Source organism: Leiobunum rupestre, chromosome 3 (assembly GCF_980474605.1).
Source record: "Leiobunum rupestre chromosome 3, qqLeiRupe1.1.hap1, whole genome shotgun sequence".
In the NCBI taxonomy this organism is placed as follows: Eukaryota; Metazoa; Arthropoda; class Arachnida; order Opiliones; family Sclerosomatidae; genus Leiobunum; species Leiobunum rupestre.
In genome coordinates this window covers 26,108,729-26,128,105 of record NC_143386.1, presented here as the reverse complement: position 1 = coordinate 26,128,105, position 19,377 = coordinate 26,108,729, and the positions used below count along the sequence as shown (strand labels likewise).

At 42.2% G+C, this 19,377-nt stretch overlaps 34 non-coding genes across 34 annotated transcripts; all 34 read right to left on the bottom strand.

Annotated features, from left to right (window-relative positions):
- Nucleotides 1-132: 132 nt before the first annotated feature.
- TRNAV-UAC (transfer RNA valine (anticodon UAC)) lies at nucleotides 133-205 on the bottom strand. Its single transcript has one exon. It is a non-coding gene; the product is annotated as a tRNA-Val (tRNA).
- A 330-nt stretch (nucleotides 206-535) lies between these two features.
- TRNAV-AAC (transfer RNA valine (anticodon AAC)) lies at nucleotides 536-608 on the bottom strand. Its single transcript has one exon. It is a non-coding gene; the product is annotated as a tRNA-Val (tRNA).
- Nucleotides 609-876: 268 nt separating this feature from the next.
- Nucleotides 877-949, bottom strand: TRNAV-UAC (transfer RNA valine (anticodon UAC)). The gene has a single exon. It is a non-coding gene; the product is annotated as a tRNA-Val (tRNA).
- Nucleotides 950-1,280: 331 nt separating this feature from the next.
- TRNAV-AAC (transfer RNA valine (anticodon AAC)) lies at nucleotides 1,281-1,353 on the bottom strand. The gene has a single exon. It is a non-coding gene; the product is annotated as a tRNA-Val (tRNA).
- A 110-nt stretch (nucleotides 1,354-1,463) lies between these two features.
- TRNAV-UAC (transfer RNA valine (anticodon UAC)) lies at nucleotides 1,464-1,536 on the bottom strand. Its single transcript has one exon. It is a non-coding gene; the product is annotated as a tRNA-Val (tRNA).
- Nucleotides 1,537-1,867: 331 nt separating this feature from the next.
- On the bottom strand, nucleotides 1,868-1,940 carry TRNAV-AAC (transfer RNA valine (anticodon AAC)). The gene has a single exon. It is a non-coding gene; the product is annotated as a tRNA-Val (tRNA).
- Nucleotides 1,941-2,025: 85 nt separating this feature from the next.
- TRNAV-UAC (transfer RNA valine (anticodon UAC)) lies at nucleotides 2,026-2,241 on the bottom strand. The gene is made up of 2 exons: nucleotides 2,205-2,241; nucleotides 2,026-2,061 (listed from the first exon to the last, which is right to left on the bottom strand). It is a non-coding gene; the product is annotated as a tRNA-Val (tRNA).
- A 331-nt stretch (nucleotides 2,242-2,572) lies between these two features.
- TRNAV-AAC (transfer RNA valine (anticodon AAC)) lies at nucleotides 2,573-2,645 on the bottom strand. The gene has a single exon. It is a non-coding gene; the product is annotated as a tRNA-Val (tRNA).
- A 1,100-nt stretch (nucleotides 2,646-3,745) lies between these two features.
- TRNAV-AAC (transfer RNA valine (anticodon AAC)) lies at nucleotides 3,746-3,818 on the bottom strand. The gene has a single exon. It is a non-coding gene; the product is annotated as a tRNA-Val (tRNA).
- Nucleotides 3,819-4,918: 1,100 nt separating this feature from the next.
- TRNAV-AAC (transfer RNA valine (anticodon AAC)) lies at nucleotides 4,919-4,991 on the bottom strand. Its single transcript has one exon. It is a non-coding gene; the product is annotated as a tRNA-Val (tRNA).
- A 268-nt stretch (nucleotides 4,992-5,259) lies between these two features.
- Nucleotides 5,260-5,332, bottom strand: TRNAV-UAC (transfer RNA valine (anticodon UAC)). Its single transcript has one exon. It is a non-coding gene; the product is annotated as a tRNA-Val (tRNA).
- A 331-nt stretch (nucleotides 5,333-5,663) lies between these two features.
- TRNAV-AAC (transfer RNA valine (anticodon AAC)) lies at nucleotides 5,664-5,736 on the bottom strand. The gene has a single exon. It is a non-coding gene; the product is annotated as a tRNA-Val (tRNA).
- Nucleotides 5,737-6,836: 1,100 nt separating this feature from the next.
- TRNAV-AAC (transfer RNA valine (anticodon AAC)) lies at nucleotides 6,837-6,909 on the bottom strand. The gene has a single exon. It is a non-coding gene; the product is annotated as a tRNA-Val (tRNA).
- A 268-nt stretch (nucleotides 6,910-7,177) lies between these two features.
- On the bottom strand, nucleotides 7,178-7,250 carry TRNAV-UAC (transfer RNA valine (anticodon UAC)). The gene has a single exon. It is a non-coding gene; the product is annotated as a tRNA-Val (tRNA).
- A 331-nt stretch (nucleotides 7,251-7,581) lies between these two features.
- On the bottom strand, nucleotides 7,582-7,654 carry TRNAV-AAC (transfer RNA valine (anticodon AAC)). The gene has a single exon. It is a non-coding gene; the product is annotated as a tRNA-Val (tRNA).
- Nucleotides 7,655-8,326: 672 nt separating this feature from the next.
- Nucleotides 8,327-8,399, bottom strand: TRNAV-AAC (transfer RNA valine (anticodon AAC)). Its single transcript has one exon. It is a non-coding gene; the product is annotated as a tRNA-Val (tRNA).
- A 1,100-nt stretch (nucleotides 8,400-9,499) lies between these two features.
- Nucleotides 9,500-9,572, bottom strand: TRNAV-AAC (transfer RNA valine (anticodon AAC)). The gene has a single exon. It is a non-coding gene; the product is annotated as a tRNA-Val (tRNA).
- Nucleotides 9,573-9,840: 268 nt separating this feature from the next.
- Nucleotides 9,841-9,913, bottom strand: TRNAV-UAC (transfer RNA valine (anticodon UAC)). The gene has a single exon. It is a non-coding gene; the product is annotated as a tRNA-Val (tRNA).
- A 331-nt stretch (nucleotides 9,914-10,244) lies between these two features.
- On the bottom strand, nucleotides 10,245-10,317 carry TRNAV-AAC (transfer RNA valine (anticodon AAC)). Its single transcript has one exon. It is a non-coding gene; the product is annotated as a tRNA-Val (tRNA).
- A 672-nt stretch (nucleotides 10,318-10,989) lies between these two features.
- On the bottom strand, nucleotides 10,990-11,062 carry TRNAV-AAC (transfer RNA valine (anticodon AAC)). The gene has a single exon. It is a non-coding gene; the product is annotated as a tRNA-Val (tRNA).
- Nucleotides 11,063-11,172: 110 nt separating this feature from the next.
- TRNAV-UAC (transfer RNA valine (anticodon UAC)) lies at nucleotides 11,173-11,245 on the bottom strand. The gene has a single exon. It is a non-coding gene; the product is annotated as a tRNA-Val (tRNA).
- A 331-nt stretch (nucleotides 11,246-11,576) lies between these two features.
- TRNAV-AAC (transfer RNA valine (anticodon AAC)) lies at nucleotides 11,577-11,649 on the bottom strand. The gene has a single exon. It is a non-coding gene; the product is annotated as a tRNA-Val (tRNA).
- Nucleotides 11,650-12,321: 672 nt separating this feature from the next.
- Nucleotides 12,322-12,394, bottom strand: TRNAV-AAC (transfer RNA valine (anticodon AAC)). The gene has a single exon. It is a non-coding gene; the product is annotated as a tRNA-Val (tRNA).
- Nucleotides 12,395-12,504: 110 nt separating this feature from the next.
- Nucleotides 12,505-12,577, bottom strand: TRNAV-UAC (transfer RNA valine (anticodon UAC)). Its single transcript has one exon. It is a non-coding gene; the product is annotated as a tRNA-Val (tRNA).
- A 514-nt stretch (nucleotides 12,578-13,091) lies between these two features.
- Nucleotides 13,092-13,164, bottom strand: TRNAV-UAC (transfer RNA valine (anticodon UAC)). The gene has a single exon. It is a non-coding gene; the product is annotated as a tRNA-Val (tRNA).
- Nucleotides 13,165-14,081: 917 nt separating this feature from the next.
- On the bottom strand, nucleotides 14,082-14,154 carry TRNAV-AAC (transfer RNA valine (anticodon AAC)). Its single transcript has one exon. It is a non-coding gene; the product is annotated as a tRNA-Val (tRNA).
- Nucleotides 14,155-14,422: 268 nt separating this feature from the next.
- Nucleotides 14,423-14,495, bottom strand: TRNAV-UAC (transfer RNA valine (anticodon UAC)). Its single transcript has one exon. It is a non-coding gene; the product is annotated as a tRNA-Val (tRNA).
- A 331-nt stretch (nucleotides 14,496-14,826) lies between these two features.
- Nucleotides 14,827-14,899, bottom strand: TRNAV-AAC (transfer RNA valine (anticodon AAC)). The gene has a single exon. It is a non-coding gene; the product is annotated as a tRNA-Val (tRNA).
- A 514-nt stretch (nucleotides 14,900-15,413) lies between these two features.
- Nucleotides 15,414-15,486, bottom strand: TRNAV-AAC (transfer RNA valine (anticodon AAC)). The gene has a single exon. It is a non-coding gene; the product is annotated as a tRNA-Val (tRNA).
- A 697-nt stretch (nucleotides 15,487-16,183) lies between these two features.
- On the bottom strand, nucleotides 16,184-16,256 carry TRNAV-UAC (transfer RNA valine (anticodon UAC)). Its single transcript has one exon. It is a non-coding gene; the product is annotated as a tRNA-Val (tRNA).
- Nucleotides 16,257-17,173: 917 nt separating this feature from the next.
- Nucleotides 17,174-17,246, bottom strand: TRNAV-AAC (transfer RNA valine (anticodon AAC)). Its single transcript has one exon. It is a non-coding gene; the product is annotated as a tRNA-Val (tRNA).
- Nucleotides 17,247-17,356: 110 nt separating this feature from the next.
- On the bottom strand, nucleotides 17,357-17,429 carry TRNAV-UAC (transfer RNA valine (anticodon UAC)). The gene has a single exon. It is a non-coding gene; the product is annotated as a tRNA-Val (tRNA).
- A 917-nt stretch (nucleotides 17,430-18,346) lies between these two features.
- On the bottom strand, nucleotides 18,347-18,419 carry TRNAV-AAC (transfer RNA valine (anticodon AAC)). Its single transcript has one exon. It is a non-coding gene; the product is annotated as a tRNA-Val (tRNA).
- An 855-nt stretch (nucleotides 18,420-19,274) lies between these two features.
- On the bottom strand, nucleotides 19,275-19,347 carry TRNAV-UAC (transfer RNA valine (anticodon UAC)). The gene has a single exon. It is a non-coding gene; the product is annotated as a tRNA-Val (tRNA).
- Between the last annotated feature and the right edge of the window lie 30 nt (nucleotides 19,348-19,377).

Sequence of the window (19,377 nt, the reverse complement as noted above, 5' to 3'; positions counted from 1 at the left end):
ATAACCACTACACCATAGATACCCGTCATAGCCATCGTAAATACGATGAAACTGTTTTAAAAATGGGCAAATTTTCGAGATCGAGAGCCTCCAATTCACTCGTCCATATATCGCTAAAATATCAACCTTCTTTGTATCTATCAGGGCTCGAACCTGAGACCTTCCGCGTGTAAAGCGGACGTGATAACCACTACACCATAGATACGCTAGCGACTGCAACATGAACTGACGAAAATGGTCTTGGAGATAGGGTTGCATTTTGACCAAGGCCTGAACCAGTGGATTTCTTTAAAACGGATATTTTTGGTATTAAGAAGAAACCGTTTCATTGCCACCAAAATATTTTCTGCAATCTTTAAAAACTGAAGCCGGTCATGCCTCCCCGGCGGGGAATTTAACTCAGGTCTTCCGTAAAACAGGCGGTGATACTCAGCACTATACTACCAAGGACCCAAATTATGTCACTTTTCAATTTAAAAAAATTGCCAAAAACCTCCGAAAGTTTCGTTCTAACAACAAGTCAAAAATAACATTATGTATCTACCAGGGCTCGAACCTGGGACCTTCCGCGTGTTAGGCGGACGTGATAACCACTACACCATAGATACCCAAAACATTTCACTTTTCAATTTAAAAAAATTGCCAAAAACCTCCGAAAGTTTCGTTCTAACAACAAGTCAAAAAAGAACATTATGTATCTACCAGGGCTCGAACCTGGGACCTTCCGCGTGTTAGGCGGACGTGATAACCACTACACCAAAGATACCCGTCATAGCCATCGTAAATACGATGAAACCGTTTTAAAAATGGGCAAATTTTCGAGACCGAGAGCCTTCAATTCACTCGTCCACATATCGCTAAAATATCAACCTTCTTTGTATCTATCAGGGCTCGAACCTGAGACCTTCCGCGTGTAAAGCGGACGTGATAACCACTACACCATAGATATGCTAGCGACTGCAACATGAACTGACGAAAATGGTCTTGGAGATAGGGTTGCATTTTGACCAAGGCCTGAACCAGTGGATTTCTTTAAAACGGATATTTTTGGTATTAATAAGAAACCGTTTCATTGCCACCAAAATATTTTCTGCAATCTTTAAAAACTGAAGCCGCACAGGCCTCCCCGGCGGGGAATTTAACTCAGGTCTTCCGTAAAACAGGCGGTGATACTCAGCACTATACTACCAAGGACCCAAAATATGTCACTTTTCAATTTAAAAAAATTGCCAAAAACCTCCGAAAGTTTCGTTCTAACAACAAGTCAAAAAAGAACATTATGTATCTACCAGGGCTCGAACCTGGGACCTTCCGCGTGTTAGGCGGACGTGATAACCACTACACCATAGATACCCGTCATAGCCATCGTAAATACGATGAAACCGTTTTAAAAATGGGCAAATTTTCAAGACCGAGAGCCTCCAATTCACTCGTCCACATATCGCTAAAATATCAACCTTCTTTGTATCTATCAGGGCTCGAAACTGAGACCTTCCGCGTGTAAAGCGGACGTGATAACCACTACACCATAGATACGCTAGCGACTGCAACATGAACTGACGAAAATCGTCTTGGAGATAGGGTTGCATTTTGACCAAGGCCAGAACCAGTGGATTTCTTTAAAACGGATATTTTTGGTATTAAGAAGAAACCGTTTCATTGCCACCAAAATATTTTCTGCAATCTTTAAAAACTGAAGCCGGTCATGCCTCCCCGGCGGGGAATTTAACTCAGGTCTTCCGTAAAACAGGCGGTGATACTCAGCACTATACTACCAAGGATCCAAAATATGTCACTTTTCAATTTAAAAAAATTGCCAAAAACCTCCGAAAGTTTCGTTCTAACAACAAGTCAAAAAAGAACATTATGTATCTACCAGGGCTCGAACCTGGGACCTTCCGCGTGTTAGGCGGACGTGATAACCACTACACCATAGATACCCAAAACATTTCACTTTTCAATTTAAAAAAATTGCCAAAAACCTCCGAAAGTTTCGTTCTAACAACAAGTCAAAAAAGAACATTATGTATCTACCAGGGCTCGAACCTGGGACCTTCCGCGTGTTAGGCCATCGTAAATACGATGAAACCGTTTTAAAAATGGGCAAATTTTCGAGACCGAGAGCCTCCAATTCACTCGTCCACATATCGCTAAAATATCAACCTTCTATGTACCTATCAGGGCTCAACCTGAGACCTTCCGCGTGTAAAGCGGACGTGATAACCACTACACCATAGATACGCTAGCGACTGCAACATGAACTGACGAAAATGGTCTTGGAGATAGGGTTGCATTTTGACCAAGGCCTGAACCAGTGGATTTCTTTAAAACGGATATTTTTGGTATTAAGAAGAAACCGTTTCATTGCCACCAAAATATTTTCTGCAATCTTTAAAAACTGAAGCCGGTCATGCCTCCCCGGCGGGGAATTTAACTCAGGTCTTCCGTAAAACAGGTGGTGATACTCAGCACTATACTACCAAGGACCCAAAATATGTCACTTTTCAATGTAAAAAAATTGCCAAAAACCTCCGAAAGTTTCGTTCTAACAACAAGTCAAAAAAGAACATTATGTATCTACCAGGGCTCGAACCTGGGACCTTCCGCGTGTTAGGCGGACGTGATAACCACTACACCATAGATACCCGTCATAGCCATCGTAAATACGATGAAACTGTTTTAAAAATGGGCAAATTTTCGAGACCGAGAGCCTCCAATTCACTCGTCCTTATATCGCTAAAATATCAACCTTCTTTGTATCTATCAGGGATCGAACCTGAGACCTTCTGCGTGTAAAGCGGACGTGATAACCACTACACCATAGAAACGCTAGCGACTGCAACATGAACTGACGAAAATCGTCTTGGAGATAGGGTTGCATTTTGACCAAGGCCTGAACCAGTGGATTTCTTTAAAACGGATATTTTTGGTATTAAGAAGAAACCGTTTCATTGCCACCAAAATATTTTCTGCAATCTTTAAAAACTGAAGCCGCACATGCCTCCCCGGCGGGGAATTTAACTCAGGTCTTCCGTAAAACAGGCGGTGATACTCAGCACTATACTACCAAGGACCCAAAATATGTCACTTTTCAATTTAAAAAAATTGCCAAAAACCTCCGAAAGTTTCGTTCTAACAACAAGTCAAAAAAGAACATTATGTATCTACCAGGGCTCGAACCTGTGACCTTCCGCGTGTTAGGCGGACGTGATAACCACTACACCATAGATACCCGTCATAGCCATCGTAAATACGATGAAACCGTTTTAAAAATGGGCAAATTTTCGAGACCGAGAGCCTCCAATTCACTCGTCCACATATCGCTAAAATATCAACCTTCTATGTATCTATCAGGGCTCAACCTGAGACCTTCCGCGTGTAAAGCGGACGTGATAACCACTATTCCATAGATACGCTAGCGACTGCAACATGAACTGACGAAAATGGTCTTGGAGATAGGGTTGCATTTTGACCAAGGCCTGAACCAGTGGATTTCTTTAAAACGGATATTTTTGGTATTAAGAAGAAACCGTTTCATTGCCACCAAAATATTTTCTGCAATCTTTAAAAACTGAAGCCGGTCATGCCTCCCCGGCGGGGAATTTAACTCAGGTCTTCCGTAAAACAGGTGGTGATACTCAGCACTATACTACCAAGGACCCAAAATATGTCACTTTTCAATGTAAAAAAATTGCCAAAAACCTCCGAAAGTTTCGTTCTAACAACAAGTCAAAAAAGAACATTATGTATCTACCAGGGCTCGAACCTGGGACCTTCCGCGTGTTAGGCGGACGTGATAACCACTACACCATAGATACCCGTCATAGCCATCGTAAATACGATGAAACTGTTTTAAAAATGGGCAAATTTTCGAGACCGAGAGCCTCCAATTCACTCGTCCTTATATCGCTAAAATATCAACCTTCTTTGTATCTATCAGGGATCGAACCTGAGACCTTCTGCGTGTAAAGCGGACGTGATAACCACTACACCATAGAAACGCTAGCGACTGCAACATGAACTGACGAAAATCGTCTTGGAGATAGGGTTGCATTTTGACCAAGGCCTGAACCAGTGGATTTCTTTAAAACGGATATTTTTGGTATTAAGAAGAAACCGTTTCATTGCCACCAAAATATTTTCTGCAATCTTTAAAAACTGAAGCCGCACATGCCTCCCCGGCGGGGAATTTAACTCAGGTCTTCCGTAAAACAGGCGGTGATACTCAGCACTATACTACCAAGGACCCAAAATATGTCACTTTTCAATTTAAAAAAATTGCCAAAAACCTCCGAAAGTTTCGTTCTAACAACAAGTCAAAAAAGAACATTATGTATCTACCAGGGCTCGAACCTGTGACCTTCCGCGTGTTAGGCGGACGTGATAACCACTACACCATAGATACCCGTCATAGCCATCGTAAATACGATGAAACCGTTTTAAAAATGGGCAAATTTTCGAGACCGAGAGCCTCCAATTCACTCGTCCACATATCGCTAAAATATCAACCTTCTATGTATCTATCAGGGCTCAACCTGAGACCTTCCGCGTGTAAAGCGGACGTGATAACCACTATTCCATAGATACGCTAGCGACTGCAACATGAACTGACGAAAATGGTCTTGGAGATAGGGTTGCATTTTGACCAAGGCCTGAACCAGTGGATTTCTTTAAAACGGATATTTTTGGTATTAAGAAGAAACCGTTTCATTGCCACCAAAATATTTTCTGCAATCTTTAAAAACTGAAGCCGGTCATGCCTCCCCGGCGGGGAATTTAACTCAGGTCTTCCGTAAAACAGGCGGTGATACTCAGCACTATACTACCAAGGACCCAAAATATGTCACTTTTCAATTTAAAAAAATTGCCAAAAACCTCCGAAAGTTTCGTTCTAACAACAAGTCAAAAAAGGACGTTATGTATCTACCAGGGCTCGAACCTGGGACCTTCCGCGTGTTAGGCGGACGTGATAACCACTACACCATAGATACCCAAAACATTTCATTTTTCAATTTAAAAAAATTGCCAAAAACCTCCGAAAGTTTCGTTCTAACAACAAGTCAAAAAAGAACATTATGTTTCTACCAGGGCTCGAACCTGGGACCTTCCGCGTGTTAGGCGGACGTGATAACCACTACACCATAGATACCCGTCATAGCCATCGTAAATACGATGAAACTGTTTTAAAAATGGGCAAATTTTCGAGACCGAGAGCCTCCAATTCACTCGTCCACATATCGCTAAAATATCAACCTTCTTTGTATCTATCATGGCTCGAACCTGAGACCTTCCGCGTGTAAAGCGGACGTGATAACCACTACACCATAGATACGCTAGCGACTGCAACATGAACTGACGAAAATGGTCTTGGAGATAGGGTTGCATTTTGACCAAGGCCTGAACCAGTGGATTTCTTTAAAACGGATATTTTTGGTATTAAGAAGAAACCGTTTCATTGCCACCAAAATATTTTCTGCAATCTTTAAAAACTGAAGCCGGTCATGCCTCCCCGGCGGGGAATTTAACTCAGGTCTTCCGTAAAACAGGCGGTGATACTCAGCACTATACTACCAAGGACCCAAAATATGTCACTTTTCAATTTAAAAAAATTGCCAAAAACCTCCGAAAGTTTCGTTCTAACAACAAGTCAAAAAAGAACATTATGTATCTACCAGGGCTCGAACCTGGGACCTTCCGCGTGTTAGGCGGACGTGATAACCACTACACCATAGATACCCGTCATAGCCATCGTAAATACGATGAAACTGTTTTAAAAATGGGCAAATTTTTGAGACCGATAGCCTCCAATTCACTCGTCCACATATCGCTAAAATATCAACCTTCTTTGTATCTATCAGGGCTCGAACCTGAGACCTTCCGCGTGTAAAGAGGACGTGATAACCACTACACCATAGATACGCTAGCGACTGCAACATGAACTGACGAAAATCGTCTTGGAGATAGGGTTGCATTTTGACCAAGGCCTGAACCAGTGGATTTCTTTAAAACGGATATTTTTGGTATTAAGAAGAAACCGTTTCATTGCCACCAAAATATTTTCTGCAATCTTTAAAAACTGAAGCCGGTCATGCCTCCCCGGCGGGGAATTTAACTCAGGTCTTCCGTAAAACAGGCGGTGATACTCAGCACTATACTACCAAGGACCCAAAATATGTCACTTTTCAATTTAAAAAAATTGCCAAAAACCTCCGAAAGTTTCGTTCTAACAACAAGTCAAAAAAGAACATTATGTATCTACCAGGGCTCGAACCTGTGACCTTCCGCGTGTTAGGCGGACGTGATAACCACTACACCATAGATACCCGTCATAGCCATCGTAAATACGATGAAACCGTTTTAAAAATGGGCAAATTTTCGAGACCGAGAGCCTCCAATTCACTCGTCCACATATCGCTAAAATATCAACCTTCTATGTATCTATCAGGGCTCAACCTGAGACCTTCCGCGTGTAAAGCGGACGTGATAACCACTACACCATAGATACGCTAGCGACTGCAACATGAACTGACGAAAATGGTCTTGGAGATAGGGTTGCATTTTGACCAAGGCCTGAACCAGTGGATTTCTTTAAAACGGATATTTTTGGTATTAAGAAGAAACCGTTTCATTGCCACCAAAATATTTTCTGCAATCTTTAAAAACTGAAGCCGGTCATGCCTCCCCGGCGGGGAATTTAACTCAGGTCTTCCGTAAAACAGGCGGTGATACTCAGCACTATACTACCAAGGACCCAAAATATGTCACTTTTCAATTTAAAAAAATTGCCAAAAACCTCCGAAAGTTTCGTTCTAACAACAAGTCAAAAAAGGACGTTATGTATCTACCAGGGCTCGAACCTGGGACCTTCCGCGTGTTAGGCGGACGTGATAACCACTACACCATAGATACCCAAAACATTTCATTTTTCAATTTAAAAAAATTGCCAAAAACCTCCGAAAGTTTCGTTCTAACAACAAGTCAAAAAAGAACATTATGTTTCTACCAGGGCTCGAACCTGGGACCTTCCGCGTGTTAGGCGGACGTGATAACCACTACACCATAGATACCCGTCATAGCCATCGTAAATACGATGAAACTGTTTTAAAAATGGGCAAATTTTCGAGACCGAGAGCCTCCAATTCACTCGTCCACATATCGCTAAAATATCAACCTTCTTTGTATCTATCATGGCTCGAACCTGAGACCTTCCGCGTGTAAAGCGGACGTGATAACCACTACACCATAGATACGCTAGCGACTGCAACATGAACTGACGAAAATGGTCTTGGAGATAGGGTTGCATTTTGACCAAGGCCTGAACCAGTGGATTTCTTTAAAACGGATATTTTTGGTATTAAGAAGAAACCGTTTCATTGCCACCAAAATATTTTCTGCAATCTTTAAAAACTGAAGCCGGTCATGCCTCCCCGGCGGGGAATTTAACTCAGGTCTTCCGTAAAACAGGCGGTGATACTCAGCACTATACTACCAAGGACCCAAAATATGTCACTTTTCAATTTAAAAAAATTGCCAAAAACCTCCGAAAGTTTCGTTCTAACAACAAGTCAAAAAAGAACATTATGTATCTACCAGGGCTCGAACCTGGGACCTTCCGCGTGTTAGGCGGACGTGATAACCACTACACCATAGATACCCGTCATAGCCATCGTAAATACGATGAAACTGTTTTAAAAATGGGCAAATTTTTGAGACCGATAGACTCCAATTCACTCGTCCACATATCGCTAAAATATCAACCTTCTTTGTATCTATCAGGGCTCGAACCTGAGACCTTCCGCGTGTAAAGAGGACGTGATAACCACTACACCATAGATACGCTAGCGACTGCAACATGAACTGACGAAAATCTTCTTGGAGATAGGGTTGCATTTTGACCAAGGCCTGAACCAGTGGATTTCTTTAAAACGGATATTTTTGGTATTAAGAAGAAACCGTTTCATTGCCACCAAAATATTTTCTGCAATCTTTAAAAACTGAAGCCGGTCATGCCTCCCCGGCGGGGAATTTAACTCAGGTCTTCCGTAAAACAGGCGGTGATACTCAGCACTATACTACCAAGGACCCAAAATATGTCACTTTTCAATTTAAAAAAATTGCCAAAAACCTCCGAAAGTTTCGTTCTAACAACAAGTCAAAAAAGAACATTATGTATCTACCAGGGCTCAAACCTGGGACCTTCCGCGTGTTAGGCGGACGTGATAACCACAACACCATAGATACCCAAAATATGTCACTTTTCAATTTAAAAAAATTGCCAAAAACCTCCGAAAGTTTCGTTCTAACAACAAGTCAAAAAAGAACATTATGTATCTACCAGGGCTCGAACCTGGGACCTTCCGCGTGTTAGGCGGACGTGATAACCACTACACCATAGATACCCGTCATAGCCATCGTAAATACGATGAAACTGTTTTAAAAATGGGCAAATTTTTGAGACCGATAGCCTCCAATTCACTCGTCCACATATCGCTAAAATATCAACCTTCTTTGTATCTATCAGGGCTCGAACCTGAGACCTTCCGCGTGTAAAGAGGACGTGATAACCACTACACCATAGATACGCTAGCGACTGCAACATGAACTGACGAAAATCGTCTTGGAGATAGGGTTGCATTTTGACCAAGGCCTGAACCAGTGGATTTCTTTAAAACGGATATTTTTGGTATTAAGAAGAAACCGTTTCATTGCCACCAAAATATTTTCTGCAATCTTTAAAAACTGAAGCCGGTCATGCCTCCCCGGCGGGGAATTTAACTCAGGTCTTCCGTAAAACAGGCGGTGATACTCAGCACTATACTACCAAGGACCCAAAATATGTCACTTTTCAATTTAAAAAAATTGCCAAAAACCTCCGAAAGTTTCGTTCTAACAACAAGTCAAAAAAGAACATTATGTATCTACCAGGGCTCGAACCTGTGACCTTCCGCGTGTTAGGCGGACGTGATAACCACTACACCATAGATACCCGTCATAGCCATCGTAAATACGATGAAACCGTTTTAAAAATGGGCAAATTTTCGAGACCGAGAGCCTCCAATTCACTCGTCCACATATCGCTAAAATATCAACCTTCTATGTATCTATCAGGGCTCAACCTGAGACCTTCCGCGTGTAAAGCGGACGTGATAACCACTACACCATAGATACGCTAGCGACTGCAACATGAACTGACGAAAATGGTCTTGGAGATAGGGTTGCATTTTGACCAAGGCCTGAACCAGTGGATTTCTTTAAAACGGATATTTTTGGTATTAAGAAGAAACCGTTTCATTGCCACCAAAATATTTTCTGCAATCTTTAAAAACTGAAGCCGGTCATGCCTCCCCGGCGGGGAATTTAACTCAGGTCTTCCGTAAAACAGGCGGTGATACTCAGCACTATACTACCAAGGACCCAAAATATGTCACTTTTCAATTTAAAAAAATTGCCAAAAACCTCCGAAAGTTTCGTTCTAACAACAAGTCAAAAAAGGACGTTATGTATCTACCAGGGCTCGAACCTGGGACCTTCCGCGTGTTAGGCGGACGTGATAACCACTACACCATAGATACCCAAAACATTTCATTTTTCAATTTAAAAAAATTGCCAAAAACCTCCGAAAGTTTCGTTCTAACAACAAGTCAAAAAAGAACATTATGTTTCTACCAGGGCTCGAACCTGGGACCTTCCGCGTGTTAGGCGGACGTGATAACCACTACACCATAGATACCCGTCATAGCCATCGTAAATACGATGAAACTGTTTTAAAAATGGGCAAATTTTCGACACCGAGAGCCTCCAATTCACTCGTCCACATATCGCTAAAATATCAACCTTCTTTGTATCTATCATGGCTCGAACCTGAGACCTTCCGCGTGTAAAGCGGACGTGATAACCACTACACCATAGATACGCTAGCGACTGCAACATGAACTGACGAAAATGGTCTTGGAGATAGGGTTGCATTTTGACCAAGGCCTGAACCAGTGGATTTCTTTAAAACGGATATTTTTGGTATTAAGAAGAAACCGTTTCATTGCCACCAAAATATTTTCTGCAATCTTTAAAAACTGAAGCCGGTCATGCCTCCCCGGCGGGGAATTTAACTCAGGTCTTCCGTAAAACAGGCGGTGATACTCAGCACTATACTACCAAGGACCCAAAATATGTCACTTTTCAATTTAAAAAAATTGCCAAAAACCTCCGAAAGTTTCGTTCTAACAACAAGTCAAAAAAGAACATTATGTATCTACCAGGGCTCGAACCTGGGACCTTCCGCGTGTTAGGCGGACGTGATAACCACTACACCATAGATACCCGTCATAGCCATCGTAAATACGATGAAACTGTTTTAAAAATGGGCAAATTTTTGAGACCGATAGCCTCCAATTCACTCGTCCACATATCGCTAAAATATCAACCTTCTTTGTATCTATCAGGGCTCGAACCTGAGACCTTCCGCGTGTAAAGAGGACGTGATAACCACTACACCATAGATACGCTAGCGACTGCAACATGAACTGACGAAAATCGTCTTGGAGATAGGGTTGCATTTTGACCAAGGCCTGAACCAGTGGATTTCTTTAAAACGGATATTTTTGGTATTAAGAAGAAACCGTTTCATTGCCACCAAAATATTTTCTGCAATCTTTAAAAACTGAAGCCGGTCATGCCTCCCCGGCGGGGAATTTAACTCAGGTCTTCCGTAAAACAGGCGGTGATACTCAGCACTATACTACCAAGGACCCAAAATATGTCACTTTTCAATTTAAAAAAATTGCCAAAAACCTCCGAAAGTTTCGTTCTAACAACAAGTCAAAAAAGAACATTATGTATCTACCAGGGCTCAAACCTGGGACCTTCCGCGTGTTAGGCGGACGTGATAACCACAACACCATAGATACCCAAAATATGTCACTTTTCAATTTAAAAAAATTGCCAAAAACCTCCGAAAGTTTCGTTCTAACAACAAGTCAAAAAAGAACATTATGTATCTACCAGGGCTCGAACCTGGGACCTTCCGCGTGTTAGGCGGACGTGATAACCACTACACCATAGATACCCGTCATGGCCATCGTAAATACGATGAAACCGTTTTAAAAATGGGCAAATTTTCGAGACCGAGAGCCTCCAATTCACTCGTCCACATATCGCTAAAATATCAACCTTCTTTGTATCTATCAGGGCTCGAACCTGAGACCTTCCGCGTGTAAAGCGGACGTGATAACCACTACACCATAGATACGCTAGCGACTGCAACATGAACTGACGAAAATCGTCTTGGAGATAGGGTTGCATTTTGACCAAGGCCTGAACCAGTGGATTTCTTTAAAACGGATATTTTTGGTATTAAGAAGAAACCGTTTCATTGCCACCAAAATATTTTCTGCAATCTTTAAAAACTGAAGCCGGTCATGCCTCCCCGGCGGGGAATTTAACTCAGGTCTTCCGTAAAACAGGCGGTGATACTCAGCACTATACTACCAAGGACCCAAAATATGTCACTTTTCAATTTAAAAAAATTGCCAAAAACCTCCGAAAGTTTCGTTCTAACAACAAGTCAAAAAAGAACATTATGTATCTACCAGGGCTCGAACCTGGGACCTTCCGCGTGTTAGGCGGACGTGATAACCACTACACCATAGATACCCGTCATAGCCATCGTAAATACGATGAAACTGTTTTAAAAATGGGCAAATTTTTGAGACCGATAGCCTCCAATTCACTCGTCCACATATCGCTAAAATATCAACCTTCTTTGTATCTATCAGGGCTCGAACCTGAGACCTTCCGCGTGTAAAGAGGACGTGATAACCACTACACCATAGATACGCTAGCGACTGCAACATGAACTGACGAAAATCGTCTTGGAGATAGGGTTGCATTTTGACCAAGGCCTGAACCAGTGGATTTCTTTAAAACGGATATTTTTGGTATTAAGAAGAAACCGTTTCATTGCCACCAAAATATTTTCTGCAATCTTTAAAAACTGAAGCCGGTCATGCCTCCCCGGCGGGGAATTTAACTCAGGTCTTCCGTAAAACAGGCGGTGATACTCAGCACTATACTACCAAGGACCCAAAATATGTCACTTTTCAATTTAAAAAAATTGCCAAAAACCTCCGAAAGTTTCGTTCTAACAACAAGTCAAAAAAGAACATTATGTATCTACCAGGGCTCAAACCTGGGACCTTCCGCGTGTTAGGCGGACGTGATAACCACAACACCATAGATACCCAAAATATGTCACTTTTCAATTTAAAAAAATTGCCAAAAACCTCCGAAAGTTTCGTTCTAACAACAAGTCAAAAAAGAACATTATGTATCTACCAGGGCTCGAACCTGGGACCTTCCGCGTGTTAGGCGGACGTGATAACCACTACACCATAGATACCCGTCATGGCCATCGTAAATACGATGAAACCGTTTTAAAAATGGGCAAATTTTCGAGACCGAGAGCCTCCAATTCACTCGTCCACATATCGCTAAAATATCAACCTTCTTTGTATCTATCAGGGCTCGAACCTGAGACCTTCCGCGTGTAAAGCGGACGTGATAACCACTACACCATAGATACGCTAGCGACTGCAACATGAACTGACGAAAATCGTCTTGGAGATAGGGTTGCATTTTGACCAAGGCCTGAACCAGTGGATTTCTTTAAAACGGATATTTTTGGTATTAAGAAGAAACCGTTTCATTGCCACCAAAATATTTTCTGCAATCTTTAAAAACTGAAGCCGGTCATGCCTCCCCGGCGGGGAATTTAACTCAGGTCTTCCGTAAAACAGGCGGTGATACTCAGCACTATACTACCAAGGACCCAAAAAATGTCACTTTTCAATTTAAAAAAATTGCCAAAAACCTCCGAAAGTTTCGTTCTAACAACAAGTCAAAAAAGAACATTATGTATCTACCAGGGCTCGAACCTGGGACCTTCCGCGTGTTAGGCGGACGTGATAACCACTACACCAAAGATACCCGTCATAGCCATCGTAAATACGATGAAACCGTTTTAAAAATGGGCAAATTTTCGAGACCGAGAGCCTTCAATTCACTCGTCCACATATCGCTAAAATATCAACCTTCTTTGTATCTATCAGGGCTCGAACCTGAGACCTTCCGCGTGTAAAGCGGACGTGATAACCACTACACCATAGATACGCTAGCGACTGCAACATGAACTGACGAAAATCGTCTTGGAGATAGGGTTGCATTTTGACCAAGGCCTGAACCAGTGGATTTCTTTAAAACGGATATTTTTGGTATTAAGAAGAAACCGTTTCATTGCCACCAAAATATTTTCTGCAATCTTTAGAAACTGAAGCCGGTCATGCCTCCCCGGCGGGGAATTTAACTCAGGTCTTCCGTAAAACAGGCGGTGATACTCAGCACTATACTACCAAGGACCCAAAATATGTCACTTTTCAATTTAAAAAAATTGCCAAAAACCTCCGAAAGTTTCGTTCTAACAACAAGTCAAAAAAGAACATTATGTATCTACCAGGGCTCGAACCTGTGACCTTCCGCGTGTTAGGCGGACGTGATAACCACTACACCATAGATCCCCGTCATGGCCATCGTAAATACGATGAAACCGTTTTAAAAATGGGCAAATTTTCGAGACCGAGAGCCTCCAATTCACTCGTCCACATATCGCTAAAATATCAACCTTCTATGTATCTATCAGGGCTCAACCTGAGACCTTCCGCGTGTAAAGCGGACGTGATAACCACTACACCATAGATACGCTAGCGACTGCAACATGAACTGACGAAAATGGTCTTGGAGATAGGGTTGCATTTTGACCAAGGCCTGAACCAGTGGATTTCTTTAAAACGGATATTTTTGGTATTAAGAAGAAACCGTTTCATTGCCACCAAAATATTTTCTGCAATCTTTAAAAACTGAAGCCGGTCATGCCTCCCCGGCGGGGAATTTAACTCAGGTCTTCCGTAAAACAGGCGGTGATACTCAGCACTATACTACCAAGGACCCAAAATATGTCACTTTTCAATTTAAAAAAATTGCCAAAAACCTCCGAAAGTTTCGTTCTAACAACAAGTCAAAAAAGGACGTTATGTATCTACCAGGGCTCGAACCTGGGACCTTCCGCGTGTTAGGCGGACGTGATAACCACTACACCATAGATACCCAAAACATTTCATTTTTCAATTTAAAAAAATTGCCAAAAACCTCCGAAAGTTTCGTTCTAACAACAAGTCAAAAAAGAACATTATGTTTCTACCAGGGCTCGAACCTGGGACCTTCCGCGTGTTAGGCGGACGTGATAACCACTACACCATAGATACCCGTCATAGCCATCGTAAATACGATGAAACTGTTTTAAAAATGGGCAAATTTTCGAGACCGAGAGCCTCCAATTCACTCGTCCACATATCGCTAAAATATCAACCTTCTTTGTATCTATCATGGCTCGAACCTGAGACCTTCCGCGTGTAAAGCGGACGTGATAACCACTACACCATAGATACGCTAGCGACTGCAACATGAACTGACGAAAATGGTCTTGGAGATAGGGTTGCATTTTGACCAAGGCCTGAACCAGTGGATTTCTTTAAAACGGATATTTTTGGTATTAAGAAGAAACCGTTTCATTGCCACCAAAATATTTTCTGCAATCTTTAAAAACTGAAGCCGGTCATGCCTCCCCGGCGGGGAATTTAACTCAGGTCTTCCGTAAAACAGGCGGTGATACTCAGCACTATACTACCAAGGACCCAAAATATGTCACTTTTCAATTTAAAAAAATTGCCAAAAACCTCCGAAAGTTTCGTTCTAACAACAAGTCAAAAAAGAACATTATGTATCTACCAGGGCTCGAACCTGGGACCTTCCGCGTGTTAGGCGGACGTGATAACCACTACACCATAGATACCCGTCATAGCCATCGTAAATACGATGAAACTGTTTTAAAAATGGGCAAATTTTTGAGACCGATAGCCTCCAATTCACTCGTCCACATATCGCTAAAATATCAACCTTCTTTGTATCTATCAGGGCTCGAACCTGAGACCTTCCGCGTGTAAAGAGGACGTGATAACCACTACACCATAGATACGCTAGCGACTGCAACATGAACTGACGAAAATCGTCTTGGAGATAGGGTTGCATTTTGACCAAGGCCTGAACCAGTGGATTTCTTTAAAACGGATATTTTTGGTATTAAGAAGAAACCGTTTCATTGCCACCAAAATATTTTCTGCAATCTTTAAAAACTGAAGCCGGTCATGCCTCCCCGGCGGGGAATTTAACTCAGGTCTTCCGTAAAACAGGCGGTGATACTCAGCACTATACTACCAAGGACCCAAAATATGTCACTTTTCAATTTAAAAAAATTGCCAAAAACCTCCGAAAGTTTCGTTCTAACAACAAGTCAAAAAAGAACATTATGTATCTACCAGGGCTCGAACCTGGGACCTTCCGCGTGTTAGGCGGACGTGATAACCACTACACCATAGATACCCGTCATAGCCATCGTAAATACGATGAAACTGTTTTAAAAATGGGCAAATTTTTGAGACCGATAGCCTCCAATTCACTCGTCCACATATCGCTAAAATATCAACCTTCTTTGTATCTATCAGGGCTCGAACCTGAGACCTTCCGCGTGTAAAGAGGACGTGATAACCACTACACCATAGATACGCTAGCGACTGCAACATGAACTGACGAAAATCGTCTTGGAGATAGGGTTGCATTTTGACCAAGGCCTGAACCAGTGGATTTCTTTAAAACGGATATTTTTGGTATTAAGAAGAAACCGTTTCATTGCCACCAAAATATTTTCTGCAATCTTTAAAAACTGAAGCCGGTCATGCCTCCCCGGCGGGGAATTTAACTCAGGTCTTCCGTAAAACAGGCGGTGATACTCAGCACTATACTACCAAGGACCCAAAAAATGTCACTTTTCAATTTAAAAAAATTGCCAAAAACCTCCGAAAGTTTCGTTCTAACAACAAGTCAAAAAAGAACATTATGTATCTACCAGGGCTCGAACCTGGGACCTTCCGCGTGTTAGGCGGACGTGATAACCACTACACCAAAGATACCCGTCATAGCCATCGTAAATACGATGAAACCGTTTTAAAAATGGGCAAATTTTCGAGACCGAGAGCCTTCAATTCACTCGTCCACATATCGCTAAAATATCAACCTTCTTTGTATCTATCAGGGCTCGAACCTGAGACCTTCCGCGTGTAAAGCGGACGTGATAACCACTACACCATAGATACGCTAGCGACTGCAACATGAACTGACGAAAATCGTCTTGGAGATAGGGTTGCATTTTGACCAAGGCCTGAACCAGTGGATTTCTTTAAAACGGATATTTTTGGTATTAAGAAGAAACCGTTTCATTGCCACCAAAATATTTTCTGCAATCTTTAGAAACTGAAGCCGGTCATGCCTCCCCGGCGGGGAATTTAACTCAGGTCTTCCGTAAAACAGGCGGTGATACTCAGCACTATACTACCAAGGACCCAAAATATGTCACTTTTCAATTTAAAAAAATTGCCAAAAACCTCCGAAAGTTTCGTTCTAACAACAAGTCAAAAAAGAACATTATGTATCTACCAGGGCTCGAACCTGTGACCTTCCGCGTGTTAGGCGGACGTGATAACCACTACACCATAGATACCCGTCATAGCCATCGTAAATACGATGAAACCGTTTTAAAAATGGGCAAATTTTCGAGACCGAGAGCCTCCAATTCACTCGTCCACATATCGCTAAAATATCAACCTTCTATGTATCTATCAGGGCTCAACCTGAGACCTTCCGCGTGTAAAGCGGACGTGATAACCACTACACCATAGATACGCTAGCGACTGCAACATGAACTGACGAAAATGGTCTTGGAGATAGGGTTGCATTTTGACCAAGGCCTGAACCAGTGGATTTCTTTAAAACGGATATTTTTGGTATTAAGAAGAAACCGTTTCATTGCCACCAAAATATTTTCTGCAATCTTTAAAAACTGAAGCCGGTCATGCCTCCCCGGCGGGGAATTTAACTCAGGTCTTCCGTAAAACAGGCGGTGATACTCAGCACTATACTACCAAGGACCCAAAATATGTCACTTTTCAATTTAAAAAAATTGCCAAAAACCTCCGAAAGTTTCGTTCTAACAACAAGTCAAAAAAGGACGTTATGTATCTACCAGGGCTCGAACCTGGGACCTTCCGCGTGTTAGGCGGACGTGATAACCACTACACCATAGATACCCGTCATGGCCATCGTAAATACGATGAAACCGTTTTAAAAATGGGCAAATTTTCGAGACCGAGAGCCTCCAATTCACTCGTCCACATATCGCTAAAATATCAACCTTCTTTGTATCTATCAGGGCTCGAACCTGAGACCTTCCGCGTGTAAAGCGGACGTGATAACCACTACACCATAGATACGCTAGCGACTGCAACATGAACTGACGAAAATGGTCTTGGAGATAGGGTTGCATTTTGACCAAGGCCTGAACCAGTGGATTTCTTTAAAACGGATATTTTTGGTATTAAGAAGAAACCGTTTCATTGCCACCAAAATATTTTCTGCAATCTTTAAAAACTGAAGCCGGTCATGCCTCCCCGGCGGGGAATTTAACTCAGGTCTTCCGTAAAACAGGCGGTGATACTCAGCACTATACTACCAAGGACCCAAAAAATGTCACTTTTCAATTTAAAAAAATTGCCAAAAACCTCCGAAAGTTTCGTTCTAACAACAAGTCAAAAAAGAACATTATGTATCTACCAGGGCTCGAACCTGTGACCTTCCGCGTGTTAGGCGGACGTGATAACCACTACACCATAGATACCCGTCATAGCCATCGTAAATACGATGAAACCGTTTTAAAAATGGGCAAATTTTCGAGACCGAGAGCCTCCAATTCACTCGTCCACATATCGCTAAAATATCAACCTTCTATGTATCTATCAGGGCTCAACCTGAGACCTTCCGCGTGTAAAGCGGCCGTGATAACCACTACACCATAGATACGCTAGCGACTGCAACATGAACTGACGAAAATGGTCTTGGAGATAGGGTTGCATTTTGACCAAGGCCTGAACCAGTGGATTTCTTTAAAACGGATATTTTTGGTATTAAGAAGAAACCGTTTCATTGCCACCAAAATATTTTCTGCAATCTTTAAAAACTGAAGCCGGTCATGCCTCCCCGGCGGGGAATTTAACTCAGGTCTTCCGTAAAACAGGCGGTGATACTCAGCACTATACTACCAAGGACCCAAAATATGTCACTTTTCAATTTAAAAAAATTGCCAAAAACCTCCGAAAGTTTCGTTCTAACAACAAGTCAAAAAAGGACGTTATGTATCTACCAGGGCTCGAACCTGGGACCTTCCGCGTGTTAGGCGGACGTGATAACCACTACACCATAGATACCCAAAACATTTCATTTTTCAATTTAAAAAAATTGCCAAAAACCTCCGAAAGTTTCGTTCTAACAACAAGTCAAAAAAGAACATTATGTTTCTACCAGGGCTCGAACCTGGGACCTTCCGCGTGTTAGGCGGACGTGATAACCACTACACCATAGATACCCGTCATAGCCATCGTAAATACGATGAAACTGTTTTAAAAATGGGCAAATTTTCGAGACCGAGAGCCTCCAATTCACTCGTCCACATATCGCTAAAATATCAACCTTCTTTGTATCTATCATGGCTCGAACCTGAGACCTTCCTCGTGTAAAGCGGACGTGATAACCACTACACCATAGATACGCTAGCGACTGCAACATGAACTGACGAAAATGGTCTTGGAGATAGGGTTGCATTTTGACCAAGGCCTGAACCAGTGGATTTCTTTAAAACGGATATTTTTGGTATTAAGAAGAAACCGTTTCATTGCCACCAAAATATTTTCTGCAATCTTTAAAAACTGAAGCCGGTCATGCCTCCCCGGCGGGGAATTTAACTCAGGTCTTCCGTAAAACAGGCGGTGATACTCAGCACTATACTACCAAGGACCCAAAATATGTCACTTTTCAATTTAAAAAAATTGCCAAAAACCTCCGAAAGTTTCGTTCTAACAACAAGTCAAAAAAGAACATTATGTATCTACCAGGGCTCGAACCTGGGACCTTCCGCGTGTTAGGCGGACGTGATAACCACTACACCAAAGATACCCGTCATAGCCATCGTAAATACGATGAAACCGTTTTAAAAATGGGCAAATTTTCGAGACCGAGAGCCTTCAATTCACTCGTCCACATATCGCTAAAATATCAACCTTCTTTGTATCTATCAGGGCTCGAACCTGAGACCTTCCGCGTGTAAAGCGGACGTGATAACCACTACACCATAGATACGCTAGCGACTGCAACATGAACTGACGAAAA